Raw genomic sequence first — 20,944 nt, forward strand, 5'->3', positions numbered from 1 at the left:
GAAAACACAGTAGGCCGTCGTCCGCCTGTGGTGCCAGCACCCCGGGTTCTAGTCCCAGTCGGGGCACCGGGTTCTGTCCTGGTTGCTCCTCTTCCAGTCCAGCTCTCTGCTGTGGCCCGGGAGTGCAGTGGAGGATGGCCCAAGTCCTTGGGCCCTGCACCCGCATGGGAGACCAGGAGAAGCACCTGACTCCTGGCTTTGGATCAGCACAGTGCACTGGCTGCAGTGCGCCAGCCGCAGCAGCCATTGGAGGGGTGAACCAATGGAAAAAAAAAAAAAAAAAAAAGGAAGACCTTTCTCTCTCTCGCTGTCCACTCTGCCTGTCCAAAAATAAAAGAAAAAGAAAAGAAAACACAGTATCCCACCACTTCGGAATGCAGCTAAAACAAAGATAGAAGAAAATCTACAACTGTAAATCCCCTTCCTAGAAAAGAAAATCTCAGATCAATAATTTTCCAGCTTAAGAGACTGAAAAAAGTACACACAAAATCTAAAGCAAGCATAAGAAAGAATAGAGGAAAAAAATAGAGCAGAGCTTATAGAACAGAAACACGATAAAGATAAACAACAAAATCAAATTTCGTTCTTTAAAAAGATCAACAAAAATGACAAGCCTTAGCTAGATTAACCAACAGCAACAGAGGAAGACCCAAACTATCTTAATTGACCAGCTTGCTGAAAATATTACTTTATAATATCAGGTACATCAATGACCATGAATCATATACTTACATGTGATAAGCCATGTGAAAAGCCACCTTAGTTTTGTTGCTCTTTTTACTGGATTTTGTTTAAAAAAAATCTACCCCAGATTTAATTTCAAGAGGTGTGAAATGTATCATTCATCTCTCCAGTGACTTCCTCCTCCACTTTTGCTTTAGGAGGTCACATCACATAGCTTTTACTTTTCTTTCCCATTCCATCATCCAAATAAGATAGATCTGAAGTCAATTTTTTGCATGTTTGTTGATTGACAAATGTCTTTCAAGTTCATTCCAACAAAAACATCCTATAAAAGCACTCCAATGTTAACTCTGAGATACCCAAGGTGAAATGAAAGAGTATTCCATAGATTAACTTTCCATAGAATCCCACCCATGGACACCACCATCTGAATCATGCAGTTTATTTCAGACTTACGATTAAAAAATGGAGTAAATAAATTTGATTGCTTGAATAATAAAAAAAATCATGGACATATTTTGAAGAGTGAAATAGGGGAGCCTGGCTTTTATCCTGAAAGTCATTTGAATTTGTTTCTGTTGTAAAGTTTGCTTAGCTTACTTTAGGGAGAGATAGTAGAAGATTGCAGGAGGCAGCTGAAGTCCAAGAACAGTACCTGGCTGTTCAACCAGAAGTAGAGGCAGATGCCTGTGCATGGATTTGTTCCAGGACCAGAACACAATGGTTTACTAAAAGGGTGCTGGGAGAGTCATTGCACTGACGACTCCATGAAAGACTTCAGCTCTGCTCTTTTGATGTTAACTACACGTGCAGCTACTCCTGCAGCCTATGTTTGGCCACCTGTGTGGTAGAAGTACAGGCCTTGTGAAATGTAAATGTTTAAGGCCCCAGCTTTGTAACCATGTTCAGCCATCTCCTCATTGATGCATAGTAGAAACTACACAAAGGAAGCATCTAAGTGCTCTCTCTCTGCCTTCAGAGACACTGCTCTACAGTAGTCAGAGGCCACTGATTCCAACTCTTCACAAGAGCCCACTTTCCTCACTTTGCCACAGTTCAAGTCCTTTCTCTCACTACCCAAGATTACACGATGAACTTTCTTTGCTTCTGTTTTTAGAGATATCTGTTGTGATTTGTGCTTGTATTTAAGGCTTCCATTACCACTACCTTTACCCAATACATCTAAAACCCCTGAAGGTATAGTTACTCCATGACTGTATTATTTCTTAGATATTTTGCATCAAAAAATTTCTCCAAATTGGGACTTCATTATTGGAGTCATTTGTTTTATAACAACAGTCATAACAACAACAAACAACATTTATTAAGTACTTGCGTTGTGTCGGGCACGCAAATTGTCTCACGTAAATTATCTTTCTGTCAACTCCAACTAAGTATGTGCTTAAACTTTCTTGTAACTTAAAATAAGGGTATCATTGGTCATATTTAAAAGAAATGTCTTAACATACTACAGAAGTGAAATACATAGAATAAAATATTTTAGTCTTAAAAACTGTACACTAAATTAACATAGCATACTATTAAATTCATATTTCTATTTGTGGAAAATAAAGCTCTCCTGGTTGTTGTACCCACCCTCTTTTTATACTATTTTATTTCTTATACTTTTTTCAGATTCCTAGAAGCAACAGCTTCAAATCTGTCAAATAAACATGGATTCAATTAAATCCTTTAACTAAATAATATATAACATATTATATTGTTGCATTTACTCTCAAAATGTTTTTCATGACACAGCAGCCTGATATTAATTCTGGTAAGGGTGCTGAAAAATAGCATGAGTCATGATTCTTACTAATCTTTCACATTGCAGTTACAGCTCTATGTTCTTGATCAAAAGCAATCTCTGATTTTATTATTAAGAATTATACTATTGTCCAAGTGAAAAATTTTTCTGTTGAAGACAGGAAATGAAGGACTACTAATGGTGGGGATGTATTTTTCCTGTCTCACTACTAATACATAATACATATTCACACTAATAACAACTCAAAACTAGCTTCATTCCTTCTACACATAAGCAATAAACAGTATATGCAAAAATATGAATACTAGCAGCAGTGACATTGGGTATATAATAGAGGTTTTCTTTATCTTCTAATACTTCAATATAGCATGTGTACAGGCAACTGTCCCAGATGTCCATCAGAGCTGGACTAGATGAAGACAAACAAGGCAGGCTTTGAGGATAACAGAAGCTGGGGCTCAGAAGTTTCCATTTCTCATCCATTGGCACTGTACAACCATTGTCTTCCTCCTTTAGACAAAAAGAATGAATCAATTATAATACCAACATTACTCCAAAGATATTGAAAGTCTTTTGACAGTCCAACATGACATAGTAAAAACTACGAATTTCATGAGAAAATGTGGCAATTTCAAAAATTTTCATGCTCAAATTGTTATCACTGCAATTTTTCCACAAAGTCTACCATAATATTATTTCCATGCAATAAATCTAATTAATAGATTTATTAATTTCACAGAAGTAAATATTTTCAGCCAAAATAAAAATTGTTTGAACTATCCTATTAAATACAAATAAATAGTAAATACAAATAAAACATTAGGCTGTAAATTTCATGTGTAATAATCCCAGATAGATAATAGCTCAGGGAACAAAGGTCATTTTTTTTTTAATTTTTTTTAATTTATTTTCATTTTCCAACTGGCAAGTTAAATTGTGTATTTTTTATGTACAGCATGATACACACACACACACACACACACACACACTGTGGAAGGGCTAATCCAAGCTAACTGACCTATCCATTACCCCCACACAGTTGTCCTTTTTGTGGTGAAAACACTTAAAATGAACTCTCTTTGCATTCTCCAAGAGTACAATATATTAACTGTAGTCAACATGATGCTGAATAGATCACTTGGACTTACTCCTCTTGTGTAACTGAAATTTCATGACCTTTGACCAGTATCTCCTCAACTTCCTCTCCCATCTAATATTTAAGATAATGCCTTATAGATATGACTACAAAGGTAGGGCATTTTTATATATATTTGTTAATATATATAATACATAATATATATATATTAATTATAATTCAAAGTCATATGAAAATGACTGAGGATCAACTTGTAAAGTCACAGCATTTCAGAGATAGAAGGAACCTAAAACTCACAACAGATTAATTTCCAACAAAAATGAAATAACCCAGAGTCCACCACCTTCCCAAATTGTGTTCCACATGACACTAGAGATTGGTTGAAAAAATGAATCTGTGTTCAAAAATACTGTGAAGATGCTGGCAAAACACAGGTAATTCAAAACCATCTTAGAGTTCCAAACATACAAATGTGCACTGTAAGTCTCCAAAAGGATGACAAAACATTCACAGCTCACCAACCTATGTGGACACTGCTCTTTACATTAAGCAAGCATCCTGATAGACCGGGCTCTGCAGGACTCATTTTGTAATGACTGATCTAGAGGCAAACATTCTATGAAATGAAATTTCATTATAAGACTATGTCCAACCATCTAAAAATTAAGATGCTATGGTCCAAAACATCAGTTAAACAAAACCCACGTAGGTAAAGATGTAGCCACTCTAATCAGACATCACACGAGATCAAGTCTTAATCCAAAGTAGAGTCACTACATTTAGCATACGTCAGCTGTGCAGCAGGCCTACATGGTCATTGTGATCCATTCTTTTTTTTTTTTTTTAACTTCAGAGGACATGATTTGAGGGGTTCTCAATAAATGCTGAATAAATCCTAATTTACCTTAGTGAGCAATAATCAGCTGGTGAATTTGCGTACTCACTCAGAGAAAACTTCTCCCTCACAGAGGAAACCCAAAACAATACCCTACGCTTAATGAGCTTTTCCTCCTTTTGTGTTTTCTTTAAGATTCATTTATTTATTTGAAAGGCAGAATTACAGAGAAAAGGGGTGGGAGAGAAAGAGAGAGAGAGAGAGAGAGAGAATGTTCAGCTTCCTAGTTCACTCTCCAAAAGGCAGCAATGGCCAGGGCTAGGCCATGTCAAAGCCAGGAGCCAGGAGCTTCTTCCAGGTCTTCCATGGCGGGGTTGGGGGGTCCAAGCACTTGGTCCAGCCTCTGCTGCTTTCCAGATGCAGGGAAAACTTGGCAGGGAGCTTTGTCAGAAGTGGAGCAGCTAAGTATCCAACCAGTGCCAATATGGGATGCTGGCACTGCAGATGGCAGCTTTGCCAGCTGTGCCACAGCACCAGCCCCTCCTTCTCAATCTTTATTTATTGACACCAAATAAGTAAGTGGCATGACTGTACTGTTACTTTTTCATTTTCTGTTTTAGCATTTTGTATCAGTTCTCCCTCTGGAGAATGAAGATTTGACCGTTTTCTTCCTATTTGCATACCACACACACACACACACACACACACACAACCATCCTAGACACACATAAACCCTTTCCATCAAACCATCCTCCAAATATGATTATGGAGTAAAGTTGGTTTGTTGGCTAGATCAGTAATCACTTTCTATTACTGTAATGGTATAAATGTTCAGAGCTTAACTACACATGTTAATTTAACTTTCTTTTTCTGCACAATGCTTAATTTTATCTCTGGAGTGAACAAGTACCTTGGGATTGTTTTTTTCCACCTTAATTTTCTATGTACTCATAGCTGGTTCAAGTCAAGACTGCCTACCAACTGTCCAACTGCCCTCTCAAAAGACTAAGCCATATCATGCATTGTAACATTCCTGGAGAAGGCTCATGTCTCATACCTCTCACCTGCCTACATGTGGACTGATGATCCCCTCTGCCTATGATCTCACTCTGCCACTGTGGGCACTCACTTTACTATTTTCATTCATTGCATCTATGTTTCCTGGATCTCATATCCTTTTTTCTCAGCTTATTTGTTCATTTTGATGAAGCACATCTAATAGCTTCCAGGGAAATGAATTTTTGGTGACCTCCAAATCTGAAAATGACTATTCTAACCAGCATCTGGCTGAAAGTCTGACTGGAATAGGAATCCCATTGTCCCTAATGACTTGCTGCTTTTGGTGTTGCAGTTGAGAAGAATGAAATTCAGATTCTAGGTTCCTTGAATTTACCTGTTTATTGTGCTTCCCACCCCACCCCATCCCCATAATTTCTCCCTCGATGTTCTGAATTTTCCCATAATGGCACCTCGGTGTGGGCATATCTTGATCCACAGTGCTGGGGATTCAGTGGGTCTTTTCAATCTGGGCATTTCGCCCATGAGTTCTGAAAAAAATGTTTGAATGCTTTGTTGTTGGGTTCCTCTCCACCATTGTCTCTATCCTCTTTTCCTACTATTTGGATAATGGACTACCTTGATCGATTCTCTGATTTTCTTACTCTCTCCTGTTACCTATTTTTCTTAGCCTTTTTGTTCTGCTTTTTGAGAAATTTTTTAAATTCTGCCTTTTTATCCCACTGTGAAAGTTTTTATTTTTGCTACCACATCTACAGTTACCAAAGTATTTGTTTTCTGATCATCCTGTTTGTTAAAAGCAACCTATTCTTGTTGCATGGTTGCTGACTCTCTCCTTAACTTTCTGAAGTTACACGTGATTCGGAAATTTTTCTCTTCCTTTTAAGTATTGATTTCTTTTTTTTTTAAGATTTTATTTGTTTATTTGAGAGGTAGAATTACAGACAGTGAGAGAGAGAGACAGAGAGAAAGGTCTTCCTTCCGTTTGTTCACTCCCCAGATGGCCACAACTGCTGGAGCTGCACTGATCCGAAGCCAGGAGCCAGGTGCTTCTTCCCGGTCTCCCATGCGAGTGCAGGGGCCCAAGGCCTTGGACCATCTTCTACTGCTTTCCCAGGCCATGGCAGAGAGCTGGATTGGAAGAGGGCAGCCGAGACCAGAACTGGCGCCCATATGGGATGTCGGTGCCGCAGGGGGAGGATTAACCTCCTGAGCCATGCAGCAGGCCCCTAAGTATTGATTTCTTTCAATCTGTTCTTCATCTGTTGTTTGGGGTTCTTACATGTCACAAGATGTCTTCAAATAAGCCTTCCCTGCTCTTATCTAACAGTGGAGACAATTACAGACACAAAGCCAGAGTGGAGGCTAAAGGAACAGGACACCTGCTGGTCATACCCCTACCATGAGATGACCCAGTTGGGCTGCTTCAACAGAGAAGTTCCTTGGGCTGTCAGGTCTTCCAGAGAAAACAGGCAGCTTTCTCCAAGGTGTCAGCAGCCCAGCGTGGAGGTGAAATGAACCTCTGTCATGATGGGTCCCGTGGTCCAGAGCCTCTCACTGCATCATCTCCAAGGGCAAGTGTGTCCAGGAGTCCAGGAGGGTATGGGAGGGGATTTGGAGTCAGAACTAATTCCCAAACACCGTTCAACAAATACATCCTTTCACACCAACGTCCAAGGGTATCTGCTGCCAATTCCTGCGACTCAGAGATTCTGACACGGAAACAAGTTTGTTCCTCCCACCTGTTAGATCTGTTACTGCAGTTACCTGTTTCTGGCTCAGCTTCTGAAATATTGTTACTGTGTCTCCTGTCTTGTTTGGTGGGTTTTGTATTTTTCAAAAATCTCTGGGGCCAGCATTGTGACACAGCAGAACTCATTTTGGAATGACTGATCTAGAGGCAAACATTCTATGAAATGAAATTTCATTATAAGACTATGTCCAACCATCTAAAAATTAAGAAGCTATGGTTAAGCCACTGATTGTGTGATGCCAGCATTGCATACTGGAGCTCTGATTCAAGTCCCAGCTGCTCCACTTCTGATCCGGCTCCCTGCTAATGTACCTGAGAAAGCAGTAGAGGATGATCCAAGTGGTTGGGCCCTTGTCATCCACATGGGAGACCTATATGGGGTTTCTGGCTCCTGGCTTCAGCCTGGCCCAGACCTGGCTGTTGTGGCCATTTGGGAAGTGACCAGCAGATAGAAGGTTTCTCTCTGTCCCTTCCTCTGTTATTCTGCCTTTCAAATAAATAATTAAACATTTAAAAAGTAAAACTCAAAACTCTGTCCTGTTATTTTAATGCAGTATGTGGTGAAAATAAAATTAATTGCCAGGTTCAATCAATGGTCGTTGTTCGTAACATAAGTTCCTTTTATGTATTTGAAATATTTTTGAAAGTTTACGGCCGGTGCCGTGGCTCACTAGGCTAATCTTCTGCCTGTGGCACTGGTACCCCAGGTTCTAGTCCCGGTCAGGGCGCCGGATTCTGTCCCGGTTGCTCCTCTTCCAGTCCAGCTCTCTGCTGTGGCCCGGGAAGGCAGTGGAGGATGGCCCAGGTCCTTGGGCCCTGCACCCGCATGAGAGACCAGGAGGAAGCACCTGACTCCTGGCTTCAGATTGGCGCAGCACGCCAGCTTTAGCGGCTATTTGGGGGTTGAACCAACGGAAGGAAGACCTTTCTCTCTCTCTCTCTCTCTCTCTCTCTCTCTGTCTAACTCCACCTGTGAAAGGAAGGAAGGAAGGAAGGAAGGAAGGAAGGAAGGAAGGAAGGAAGGAAGGAAGTTAGTTTATCCACTAACTATATTACTTGGAAATCAGAATATAGATTTATTTTGTTAAAATCTAAATAAGTGATATTTTGACTATACAAACTCTTTGAGACGTCCTCCAAATACCCATTTATCTATACTTAAATCATTATGAAAGCTTAAATGTAAAGTGGAAAATTGTTTATTTCACAATGATCACTGTCCATGATGATGACCTTGATGTATGGCCACATCCTAAGGAGTCTTCCAAATCATCAGCTATTTCAATATCATTATAGCAGATGCTATATTTCATGTGACTATTTTGAATCTTAAATTATCTTTTATGAAGAGCCCCTAGGGAATGAGTGCAAATCAAAAACACCACTGGAGAATTTCCTGAAAAGCTACCAAAAATAAAAAACCACATGTGCATACACACCCTGCTCTTCAGAGGTTGTTAGGGTCACAGGCTAATGTGAGCTGCAGTGCATTTGGCTCAACTAACTGATAACCTGTAAACCATCCCTCCCAAAGCACAATAATTCAGCGTAAAATCTCCAAAACCAGAGCCTTTTAAGATGTGCAGCTGTGCAGCTGACTGACACGACACTAGGCTGTGCCCCTTCTGACTTCTATACACAAACCAGAAGACTAAAAATAATGCCCTTATGTTATAAGCAATGACAAATAGCTCCCTTGTTTTCCAACACATCCACTAATAACAGTGTCAGGTCATGAGGAAGGAAAATAGAGACAGGAGTAAAAGAAAGGAAGAGGTATAGAGCACCAAATACTTTCAAAGACTCAAAAGAAACAGTGTGGGAAACATGGTATGGGGTTTGAAAATAGAAACCCAAGAATATCAGAAATAAGAAAAGAGTGCCAGATATCACAGCTAATTATTTTACCATTCTAGAAGTTATGAGCTTGTACAATGAAATAAGTATTAAAATTACAAATGAGGAAATGAAATTGTCATTGTTTACAGATTTTCTAGATTGATGATGGCCTATCTAGAAAACTTAAAATCATCAGCTGAAATTTTATTGGAAAGTGTATGGGAGTTTAGTAAGAAATCCAGGAGCAAACCTAATCTATTATCGTTTCAATGAAAAAAAAAAAAAACTGACCAATGGAAAAAGCCACTGGTCAAAGTTGGCAATAACAACAATTATAGTAGGGATCTCTGACATTTAACAAATGTTAACCCTCTGTTAAGTCCTGTGTTATGTACTTCAACGTATTTCATGTAATTCTTATAATATCTCCAGGAGGCTCTGACTCTCAGTCTCCCCACTTCAGCAATGAGGAAACCAAGGCTGAAAGAATAATATGCCAAGGACCGGAGCAGCCAGCGGAAGAGTCCATTCCCCATCAAGCCACACCCCAGGCGGCCTCCAGAGTCCAGTGCGCAACTTGGAGTAAACTCAGTGAGAGGAGGGAATTCCAAACAATATGGAAGTCATAAATTTAATAAGCATGTACTGGGGCAGGCATTCGGCTTAGCAGTTAAGATGCTGGTTAGAATGATCAGGTTTGACCTGGCTACAGCTTCTAACTCCAGGCTTCCACTAATGCAGAACCTGGGAGGCAGCAGTGATGGTTCATGTAATTGGGTTCCAGAGGGAGACCTGGATTGAATTCCCAACTCCTAACTTCATTTCCATGCCCACCTCCACCTCACCACCAGGACTGAATTAATGGATGCAAGCTCTCACTCGCTCGCTCTCTGCCTGCCTCCCTCAAATAAATAAATTTAAAATTGTTAACTAAAAATAACACAAATTTATGCACTATTCCTTGATAGAAAGATTAGAAACTGTATCAATCTCTTAAATTATTCTATAAATTCAATGCAATGCAAATGAAAAGTTCTAGATGGAATCTTTTTTTCTTTCTTTCATTCTCTTTTTCTCACCTCCTTGGTCTTTTATTCTTTAATTAAATCCTTTTTATAAAGCTTCAATAATATCCTTCTAAGGTTTATCTGGAAAATCAAACACATGAAAGTGGCCAAGAAAATTCTACAGAAGGAATTAGTAAGGGGTCTCATCCTGCTAAACATTGAAATGCACACCAATGCCACCGAACACTGTTGTGCGTGCTCATGAATACACAGAGTAATGGAACAAAAGAGACATTTCAGGAACAGAACCAAGTATTAACAAGGACTTAATATAACATAAAGAAACATTTTTCATCATGCTGGCAATGAAGAAAAATTTTAAATGCATGATGTTGTTGAAGGCCAAAAGAATACTCAGACAATACTCAGACACACAGCTAGTGGGAACATACACTGATATAACTCTGGGGAGAGCAATTTGCCTATATACCACAAAACTCTCTGACCCAAAAATCAAATTTTTAAGGAAATGGGCCGGAATACTAATCACAATACTATTGGTTATGGCAAAACCACTGGGAATGACCAATGCTTTGCAATAATAGACAAACAGCTCAGTAAATTTTCATACACATCTAAAAGTATTTTACATACATTTAAAAATGTGACATTTATCAGTGAATGACATGAAAAAATGTATCATCAAGGTTACAGAAAAATATCAAGTTTGGTAGAATCCTATTTGGAATAGTATATATAGAGAGAGTCATATGAGATATATACACAAAGATCAAATGGACAAAAATAATGATAAAAGGCAACATTTACTGACTACTTATACTTTGGGCCAAAAACATGTTAAGCACTTCACCTGCACTATCTCATTGTATCATCACCACCACCCTATAAGTAAATACCATTAATGATGAAAAAAGAGACTTAGTGATATTAGTATCATTGTCAACGTCACACCAACTCTTTGGTAGTGGAGTCAGAGCCAGCCCCACTTAGCTCCAGAACTCCATGTTCACCAGAAACAGAGGAGAGCTTGACACACGTTTGCTGCTGCTTCATTTCGTTCTCTATTGTTTGAATTTTCGACCATGAACATCTATTATATTTAGAGATAGAAGATCAAAAAACATAGAAAGAGCTCAAAGACGACCTTTGCCACAGTATTTTCAATTAGGTCGAAAGACATGGACACACTTCAAAAACTGAAGAGCAAAAAGAAGATAAGAAAGATGTAAAAAGTACAGTGAATTATTAGCAAAAAATACCTTTCATAAAAAATTCAGCCAGTGGTACAATCACAAGTTAGCGTAACCTTATGGAGGATATGTTATTTTTCCCCCAAAATCTCATTCCCAGGAACTTATCTAAAATAGACAAAAGGCTAAAGACATATAAGGAAGTTCATAATTTTCTGTATCCTGTTATTTTGAAATGTGGTACAATGGAAAGAGCTCAGTCTATGGTGTTAAACCTATCTGGGTCTGAGTCTCTGGTTTGCACTTTACAGGCTCTAAGTTTGAACAAGTTACTCAATTAGCCTCAGCCTCAGTCTACCTCTGAGACGAAAATAAAAACACAAGCCTCAAAGGATTGTTGTGAGGATGAAATAGATTAAATACAGCCTCGTGTCTGAATTATTAAAAAGGCATTAGTTCTTTTCCCTCCCAACACTCACTGCATATAACATAGGATGAATACATAATGTTAGATCAAAACTCTAGGAAAAATCATAATAATTTTGTAATTCCTACATCATTCTACACTAAAGAATTATGAAACACTGGATTAGCTTTTTTTAAAAAAAAGTTACCTTACTTTTAAAATAAATTCATTTATTTGACAGAATGAGAGACACAGAGAGAGTTCCCATCTTTTGGTTCATTTCCCAAATGTTTGCGGTGGTAGGCACTGGGTCAGGGCCAGAGCCAGGAACTGAGAAACCAATCCAAGTCTCCCACATGGGTGACAGGGATCCAACCTCTTGAGTCATCAACCCTGCCTCCTAGGGTCTGTATCCACAGTGGAGTGTAGAGCCAGAGCCTGGAACTGAACCCAGGTACTCCACTATGGGAGGCATACATCTAACCAAAATAGATCTTTGTAAAAATTAAGAATGGGAATAAGAGAGGGAGGAGGAAGAAGCGTGAGAGGATGGTCAAGAGGAGGGTAAGGTGGGAATTATCACCATGTTCCTGAATCTGTATATGTGAAATACATGAAATTTGTTTACCTTAAATAAATTTTTTTAAAAAGATCCACTGCCAAAATTTAGCTTTTAAAAGTTATCAGAGGCCAGCGCCATGGCTCACTAGGCTAATCCTCCACCTGTGGCGCTGGCACTCCGGGTTCTAGTCCCGGTTGGGGCGCCAGATTCTGTCCCGGTTGCTCCTCTTCCAGTCCAGCTCTCTGCTGTGGCCCAGGAAGGCAGTGGAGGATGGCCCAGGTCCTTGGGGCCTGCACCTGCATGGGAGACCAGGAGGAAGCACCTGGCTCCTGGCTTCGGATCGGCGCAGCACACCGGCCGTAGCGGCCATTTGGGGGTTGAACCAACAGAAGGAAGACCTTTCTCTCTGTCTCTCTCTCTCTCTCTCACTGTCTAACTCTGCCTGTCAAAAAAAAAAAAAAAAGTTATCAGAAATAAGCCTGTGTTGTGATACTTTGACACTTTCTCAATCTCAATTAGCACTAAACTAATTAACAAAACTGTTTTCTACACTACAGTGAGTCACATTTTTCTTCCTTCTTTCCTAATCCCTGGTGCGTTGTAGGGGTGATTGAGTATCTAATTACTTCTTAATTGAATGCACATATTATACATTTTTCACTAGTTCAAGCTTAATGCTTTTAGTCTAGAAATCAAAGTCAATGAAATTAAGTTGAATTGGGATTTAGGCAACTATTACAATGAGAGAAGGTTTGCATTATGTCTAATTATAAGTAAATGTGGATTTTAGCCTTATTTCCTATGGAAATATTTCAGGTACAGGAATATGCCATAAATGGCTAATTTAGATGATGAATAGCATTGTTATTCTTATTTACAATCTTTTATTCCCCATTACAGTGATTTTATTGTTGGAACCCACTAAATACAATCACTCCTTAAGGAAAAGATGCCAGCAGAGGACTGCTGGTTGTACCTATACTAAAATTAGAATGAACAGTCATATATGAAAAAAATTACATCAGTTTCTCTGCAGCATAATGGCTGTAGGAATTTTTACATGCTTCTAACAGAAGGCAAACAAAAATCTGGGAACAAAACCATTTATATTCATTGAAAATATTTATTTACAGAAAGCTTTAAGAACATTACCATCAAAATGACATTTCAACTCTGTTAACACTTAACAGAGTGCTTCAAGAGGTTTATTTTTTTTTCCTTTTAGCATTATGCTGAAGTATTCTCAGACAACAAAGGTTCCTTGCTTGGTTTGTCCCAGGTATGGGGAGTATCCATCTGGAATAATTTAGTTGAAAACCTCTTCAGGTGAAAGACTAGATTGAAGAATTTCTTGAGATCCAATTTAACACCATGCTTCTAAAATGTCTCTGAAAATATTTTCTATAGACAAGCCCTAAAGACCTTTATGATTGCAAGTAAAACCCCTAAAAGAATGCGCAATAAGAATTCAGAAATCTTGAAAGGGATTGTTAGCAGAAGCACTGTAATGAAGAAAAGACCCATACAAAATCAATGTGGCTTTAGCATTTTAACAACTGATTTATTCTGAGAAAATGCTACCTAGTGGAAAATTCTTTGATTGGAGAAGTCTCCATGTTATCTAACAAACATTTTAAATTCTATCTCAAGTATGGGACATTATCTAGTTTATGTTAGCTTTGTGTGTTATCAAAACAAGTCTTAACTAGAATGTTTAGGTAAAATCAAGTAGCCAAAAGAATGATAATATGCAACTAACATGAATGTACCTCTAAGACCTACAGTTAAGGGAAAAATTTTATGTCTCTTATAATTGGTTTAAAGTTTTTTGAAACAGATTGCTTCTCCCCCTTGTTGAGAGTCATGTCTGCATCTGTCTTTATCTTAAGGGTTTCTTCTTCCACTTACTGTTATACTCTGGATTTTTGTTTCCCTCCAAAATTCATATGTTGAAATCCTAACCACCTGGCCGGCGCCACGGCTCATTAAGCTAATCCTCTGCCTGAAGTACCAGCACACCAGGTTCTAGTCCCGGTCAGGGTGCCGGATTCTGTCCTGGTTGCTCCTCTTCCAGGCCAGCTCTCTGCTGTGGCCCGGGAGTGCAGTGGAGGATGGCCCAAGTCCTTGGGCCCTGCACCCCATGGGAGACCAGGAGAAGCATCTGGCTCCTGGCTTTGGATCAGTGCGGTGCGCCAGCTGCAGCACGCCAGCCGCAGCGGCCACTGGGGAGTGAACCAATGGAAAAGGATGACCTTTCTCTCTGTCTCTCTTTCACACTGTCCACTCTGCCTGTCAAAAAAAAAAAAAAAAAAAATCCTAACCACCAAGGTCTTAAAAGATGAGGTCTTTGGAGCTGATTAGCTCATGAGGGCTCTCCTGATTCTGATGAATTGGCCTTTTGAAAGCAATTCCAGGAGCCAACATTGTGACATTCAGAATAAAGCTGCCACCTGCAGTGCCGGCATCCCATATGGGCAACGGTTCCAGTTTCCGTTGCTCCTCTTCCAATCCAGCTGCCTGCTGATATGTCTGGGAAAGCAGTGGAGGATGGTCTAAGTGATTGGGCCCCTGCACCCATGTGGATAAACTGCAAAAGGATCCTGGTTCCCGGCTTCAGTCTGGTCCAGCCCCAGTCCATTGCAGCCATTCAAGGAGTGAACCAGCAGATGGAAGCTCGCGCGCGCTCTCTCTCTCTCTGTCTCTCCTCCCTCTCTCTGTAGCTCAGACTTTGAAATAAATTAATAAGTGAAAGAAGAAAAGAAGAGAAAAGAAAAAATCCTAGAAGAGTAGCTAGCCTCTTTCTATCTTATGAGGGCACGTTGAGAAGTGTCACTCTATGAGCTAAGAAACTGGCTCTCCATATATCAGATCTTCTAGTGGCCCTAAAACTTTAAGGTAAATTTCTGTTTATAAGATACTCAGTTTAAGATGTTTTATTATAGCAACCCAAAATGAAGATGTTTACTCCTTTCCCCCCTTAAGGAGATGACTGCACGCCTAATAAAGGGATCTGAGTAAACTCCTTCACCCCAGCAACACATAACCCTTTCCTCACCTTCACACCATCTCATTTCCATTAGGAGGTTTCAGGCTCTCTAGGTTTGGCTGTATGTAAGTAATTTGCTGTATATATAAGCATCAGGACTATAATCTTACATACATGAAATGAAAATATTAAGAGGAAGATAGGTTGGAAAACTTTAATCATTTTATTATGGTTCTGTATTTCCTCATAACTGGTAACACTTAGCTACCTATCAGTAGATCTAATACAGATCAATTTTTGAAAGCCTGTTTTTGAAAGTCTCCACATTTAGTAATAGAGACATTTAAATCAGATGCCAATAATACTATCTTGCAGTGTGAAAGACAATAAAGTGCAATATATCACCCCAGCAATGTCAGATGTTGTCAGTCATCCCACTCCCCCTGTGCTCACATATGGATTCCGAATCCTTCTCAACACTCTCCAGATAGTTAAGACCAATAAGAGTTGACATACCAGTTTGAGTGTTGTATGTCATTCATGTCTTTTCATTTTTGTGACTCTTTCTTACCATTAACAGTCTTAAGTAGAAAAGAGGGGAGATGTTCTTGCAATAGTCTAGATGAGATGAGGCTAACATTATGGGTTGTGAGGATGGAGATGAAGATGGAGACACTGATGACTTTGAGAATTAGCAAAAATGGATAACAAATTGGAAATGTGGGGTGAGATGAGGAACAGAGGTGTCCTACATGACTCGGGTTTCAAAGAAAACCAGATGAGAACCAAATCTGCAAAGGAAGATCATAGGCTCAAAGATGCCTTTGTTACTCTCATCACCAAAAGAATCATACAGACAACTGGGCACTCAATTACGGAATGTAACTTAAATGCCTGAACTATAAATGTAGGTGAGTGAATCATGTGCATGTAGTGGCGACTGAAGCTGTGAGCTTGGATGAGTTTACATGCCGTATCATTATTTCCTAACCTAGTGATGTAAAAGTTCATGGTGTACTTCAATGAATCTATAATCATGTCCCTGAAAGCTGTTTGGACTGAATCAGAAGTGATAGACACAAGAAAATAAATATATGTCCAGATTTTAAGGTCATTTTTTTCTGGGTACCTATTTTTTCTTTTATTTTAATTGAAACATAAAAAATTATACATATTTATGGGATACTAAGTGATGTTTTTACGCAAGTACATACTGTGTAATTTCCAATTAGTATAAACAAATACCTTTCCTCAGACATTTAACATTTCTTTATGGTCAAAACATTTATAATTCTTTCTTCTATTTTTTACCTGAAACATACAGCACACAATCATTATCTATAGTCACCCTACTGCACAATAGGAAAACAGCACATCTTACACCTACCTAACTATAACTTAGTACCTGTTAATTAAACTTTATCCAAATCCTCTCCTTTCTGCTCTTCCATACCTTTGGTAGCCATCATATTCTCAGCTTCTATGAGGTCAACTTTCTTATAGTCCATATACCAGTGAGAACATGTAATACCTGTCTTGCTGTGCCTGGCTTACTTCACTTAACACAATAATCTCCAGTTCCATTTATGATGCTGCAAATGATATGATTTCATCCTTTTTATGCCTGCATATTACTCCATTTTATATATAATACACATATTTTCTATTTTATATGTGATATATACATGCATATACAGATATATTTATATATGTACCACATTTGCTTTATGCATTCATAGCTGATGGACGTTTGGATTTCTTCAATTTTTTGGCTAATCTAGGTAATAACATGGGAGTGCAGATGTCTTCAACAGAGTGAAAGGACATTATTTCTAAATGAGTGTTTCTATCACTTTCATCAGTTTCTATCAGTTTCAGTTATATAGGTTAGTAGTTTAATCTACTTGGTAAAGATATTTAAATTTCCTTGGCCTCAGTTTCTTTACTGATAATTTTTTAAAGATTGAATTGAATTTCCCAACTTAAATAGTAGTAAAATGAGTAATATAAAATGAGACATATAAAAAATGAGGTAAAATAAGACATATATAAAATAGCTAGGAGGGTGATTGGCACACAACTGGCATTTACTGAAAACAAATTAGTAGTAGTAGTAGTATTGAAAGGTTTTCTGAAGGGTTTGTTAGCCTTTAATTCAACTGTAAAATATCAAAAGAAAAAAAAAGCCTTTTCATTTACTCCACAGACTGGAGTTCAAGGTAGCTTAACCATATCTCAGGGCACATCCAGAATCTGCCCTTCCAGCCCTGAAGGGCATATGGAGAAAATGCAGGGTGTGGGGAGCAATCCGGACTAGACTGAGTTACTGGAATTAAGACTTATTCTATGCATCTGCTCTCCCACAATATGGCGCTGGGAGAGAAGTAAACAGCTTCTGCACAGCTGCCTCCAGTTCAACCAATAAACTGTAGGACTTGCTCCTGATTGGAGGAGAGCAGCGTACTCGGCGTGTGGGCAGCTGAGTTGGGATTGGCAGAGGAGGACTATAAAGGAGGAGACGGCATGCACCAGGAACATCTAAGGGGAACATCTAAGGGAACACCTGTGCAGCCCCCAGAGAGCCGGCCGGCGGTGTGCCGCTCCCCTGCGGAAGTGGGGAAAGCGGCCAGGGGGAACCGCCCTTCCACGGAGGTGGAAGGGACAGTAGCCAACCCGGGAAGAACCAGCAGCAAACCCGGGGAGGGCCGAGCAGACGAAAGAACAGCGCAGGGTCCTGTGTCGTTCCTCCACGAAGAGGGGGAGCGACAGCAGGGGTATTTGCAGTCCAGTATTTTTTTTTTTTTTTGGACAAGCAGAGTGCTTTTTTTTTTTTTTTTTTTTTTTGACAGGCAGAGTGGACAGTGAGAGAGAGAGACAGAGAAAAAGGGCTTACTTTTTCCATTGGTTCACCCTCCAATGGCCACCGTGGCAGTGCTCTGCAGCCGGCACACCGCGCTGATCCGATGGCAGGAGCCAGGTACTTCTCCTGGTCTCCCATGGGGTGCAGGGCCCAAGTACTTGGGCCATCCTCCACTGCACTCTCTGGCAACAGCAGAGAGCTGGCCTGGAAGAGGGGCAACCGGGACAGAATCTGGCGCCCCGACTGGGACTAGAACCTGGTGTGCCGGCGCCGCTAGGCGGAGGATTAGCCTAGTGAGCCGCGGCGCCGGCCTGCAGTCCAGTATTGTTACTTGCTGTTTCACCTCAGATCAAAAGATCACAGTGAATACTTTGGATCACCACACATGTATCAACACATACCCTGTATTATCAACACATATTCTGCATTGTGTTTCTCTGGTTAAACACATTTGTGAAGTGCTTTGGGGTTTGTCCCCCAAAGGTCCATGTGTTGGGAGTTTGGTCCTATGTTAGAAGGTGAAGCCTTTAAGAAGTGGGGCCCAGATCTGCCATCCAGGAGACCCAACAGGTCAGTCCACCACAAATGGCATTGGTTTTTGATGTGGAAAGCCAGGGCTTCAGCAGAAGTCAGCTTATGAAAAGCCCTACAGCTCTGCCAGCCATGGGCTGGGCCACTGGAAGAAGAACAGCCCTAGGGGTTGAAGGACTCCTGGGTCAGAGCCACAGACACTGTTGTCTCTGAGCTGAAATCACTGCTGCTGAGGGGACGGCCAAGTAGGGTCAGTAACATTGCAGGTAGAACTGTAAATTTCCTTTTACAGATGCCACCTGCCTTCTATTCAGGAGCGCTCTCCTCCCAGGCCACCTAGGTAATGGAAGTCAACAGGGTGCCTTCCCTAAGGAGGTTCACATCTCCCTTACAATGTCTCTTCTGGTACCCCATGTGAAGAGATAGATAGGTCTGGGCCTCATACCTGGCCAGGTGTTAAAGCTCACCTGATTATTATCAGGGCCCTTGTGTCAGTTTCTATCTGCCTCTCAATGAGAAAACTTCCTCATAGTTTAGACAGCTCCTTTATTAGGCCCTCTAATAATGACTCTATCCTCTGTTTTAGACACTGTGAGTTTAACCTACTTGTTGGATTCACTTTCTCCAGACTTGAAAGAGTAAAATTCTAGATGGCCATGCACATGAAACCTCAGATGGAAGCAGCTCTGCAAGCTGGCACTGTGTCTCTCTTGAGAAGCCACCTCATGCTGGAACCCTGTCTTGACTCTGCCCTTTTTCAGCATGAAGGAGCCAGAACAGCCACCACCCAGTTCCCCTAACAGAAGTTAGGGTCCATTCTTCTGGAGGAGGGAATATGAGGAGGTGCGATCTACACCCTGATTTACATTCTAGGCACTAGCCCCCCCCTCCCCCATTGCTGAAAGCCAGGTAGCCACATGGCCCAACCACCTGTGTCCAGCTCCACCCCCATCCTATTGGGATTTGCTACTCCTGCTTCCCTGCCTGCCCTCTGGCAAAGTTTTAAAAGGACACGTGGCTCTCTTGGCTTTTCTCTTCTCTCCTGCTCACTCTCTCTCTAGCCTCCTCTTCTCCTCTCTCACTCTCCTCTCTCCTCTTTCTTACTCTCCTTTTCCCTCTTCGCCCCTTCCCTCCGGTCTGCTGGGTTTTCCCCAGTAAACCCTTCCCCTTACTCCGGTGTTTGGTGTGTTTTGTGACAGCCTAACACTTGGTGGAAATTAAGAGGGCAAAATGCTTGCTTTTCCCAAAAGTTGCCTTTAGCAATGTCAAAAGTGCCTGCACCATTCCTTAAAAATTCCCAATTTTACCATGAGAACAGCAAGAGAGTGGTGATTGCATCCTCCTGAGTTCATAGTTTATTGTGAAAACAAGTTTCCTATCCCACCCTTCTGGATAGCTTTTTTGTTTTATAAGCAAGCCAGACAGGGCAAACAAGATTGCAAATCAGATCTTTGGATGGGTTTTGTCTCAGACTGTGACTGAATTTTCTTCCCAAAATTGTGCTTAAAAACCCCACTATCACCAGCCTCCTTGGGTTTTGCCTCTCTTGGAGCTCCCCTCCATGCTACTCTGGCTAGAGGTCTTTGACTCTAATAACTGTTGCTTTTAAATGAAGAAGAAGAGGAAGGAGGAGGAAGAGGGAGAAGGAGGTGGGAGAGAGAGGGTGAGAGAGGAAGAGGGGGAAGGGAGAAGTAAGAGGAGGGGGAGGGGGAGAGGGAGACAAAGGAGGAAGAAGGAGAAGGAGGAAGGGCCAGTGGGGGCTTGTCCTCTGACAGGATGAAAGTAGTTCTTATGGGACCCTTGTGTTAGTTCTCCAGAGAGGGATTTATCAAAGGAGCAAGCCTTGACCCTCTCCCCTACTCCGGCTGCCTGTCTTGTGGCCTCTTGCAGAAATATGAAGAAAAGAAGTTAATTTATCTCACACTTTTGGAGGCTGAAAGTCCAAGATAAGGTACATCTTTTGTTTTGGTTTCTGGTGAGGAACTAATGGTGGATGGCATCATAGTGACAGCTTTGATATTTTTCATTCCTGTCTTTAATCATTTTGATATCATACAATAAAAACACAATGGATATCTTGAGAAATCTTGGTGCTTTGGCATTTTAGTGAAACCATTTTGAGATCCTTTAGGAAATCTATTCCATTGTGATTAAGCTCTCTAAGATGTACTAAATAGAAAACAACTCTATCAACAGAGCTTTCAATTCTCAGGCCAATGCAATGCATCAAGTTAAATTATGTGAATGTGAGTGTGAGTAAGGAGAGTCAGAATAGCCTTTTGAAAATGGTCTACTACAAATAAAAATAATCATTTTGTCAGAAGATCACTACGATACCAAGAACAATAAGTAACGTGAACTTTAAATCTTGATATAAAATGTAGTTCTC

The 20,944-nt window shown here is 40.4% G+C and overlaps 1 protein-coding gene across 1 annotated transcript in view; it reads right to left on the reverse strand.

Annotated features, from left to right (window-relative positions):
* Positions 1-1,986: 1,986 nt before the first annotated feature.
* Positions 1,987-20,944, reverse strand: part of CA8 (carbonic anhydrase 8) — a 125,497-nt gene continuing 106,539 nt past the window's right edge. The window contains exon 9 of the mRNA XM_051843756.2: positions 1,987-2,962. The gene's annotated coding sequence lies outside the window, so the exon portion shown is untranslated. The remainder of the gene's footprint in view (positions 2,963-20,944) is intronic.

The sequence above is a fragment of the Oryctolagus cuniculus genome, chromosome 6 (assembly GCF_964237555.1).
Source record: "Oryctolagus cuniculus chromosome 6, mOryCun1.1, whole genome shotgun sequence".
NCBI lineage: Eukaryota > Metazoa > Chordata > Mammalia > Lagomorpha > Leporidae > Oryctolagus > Oryctolagus cuniculus.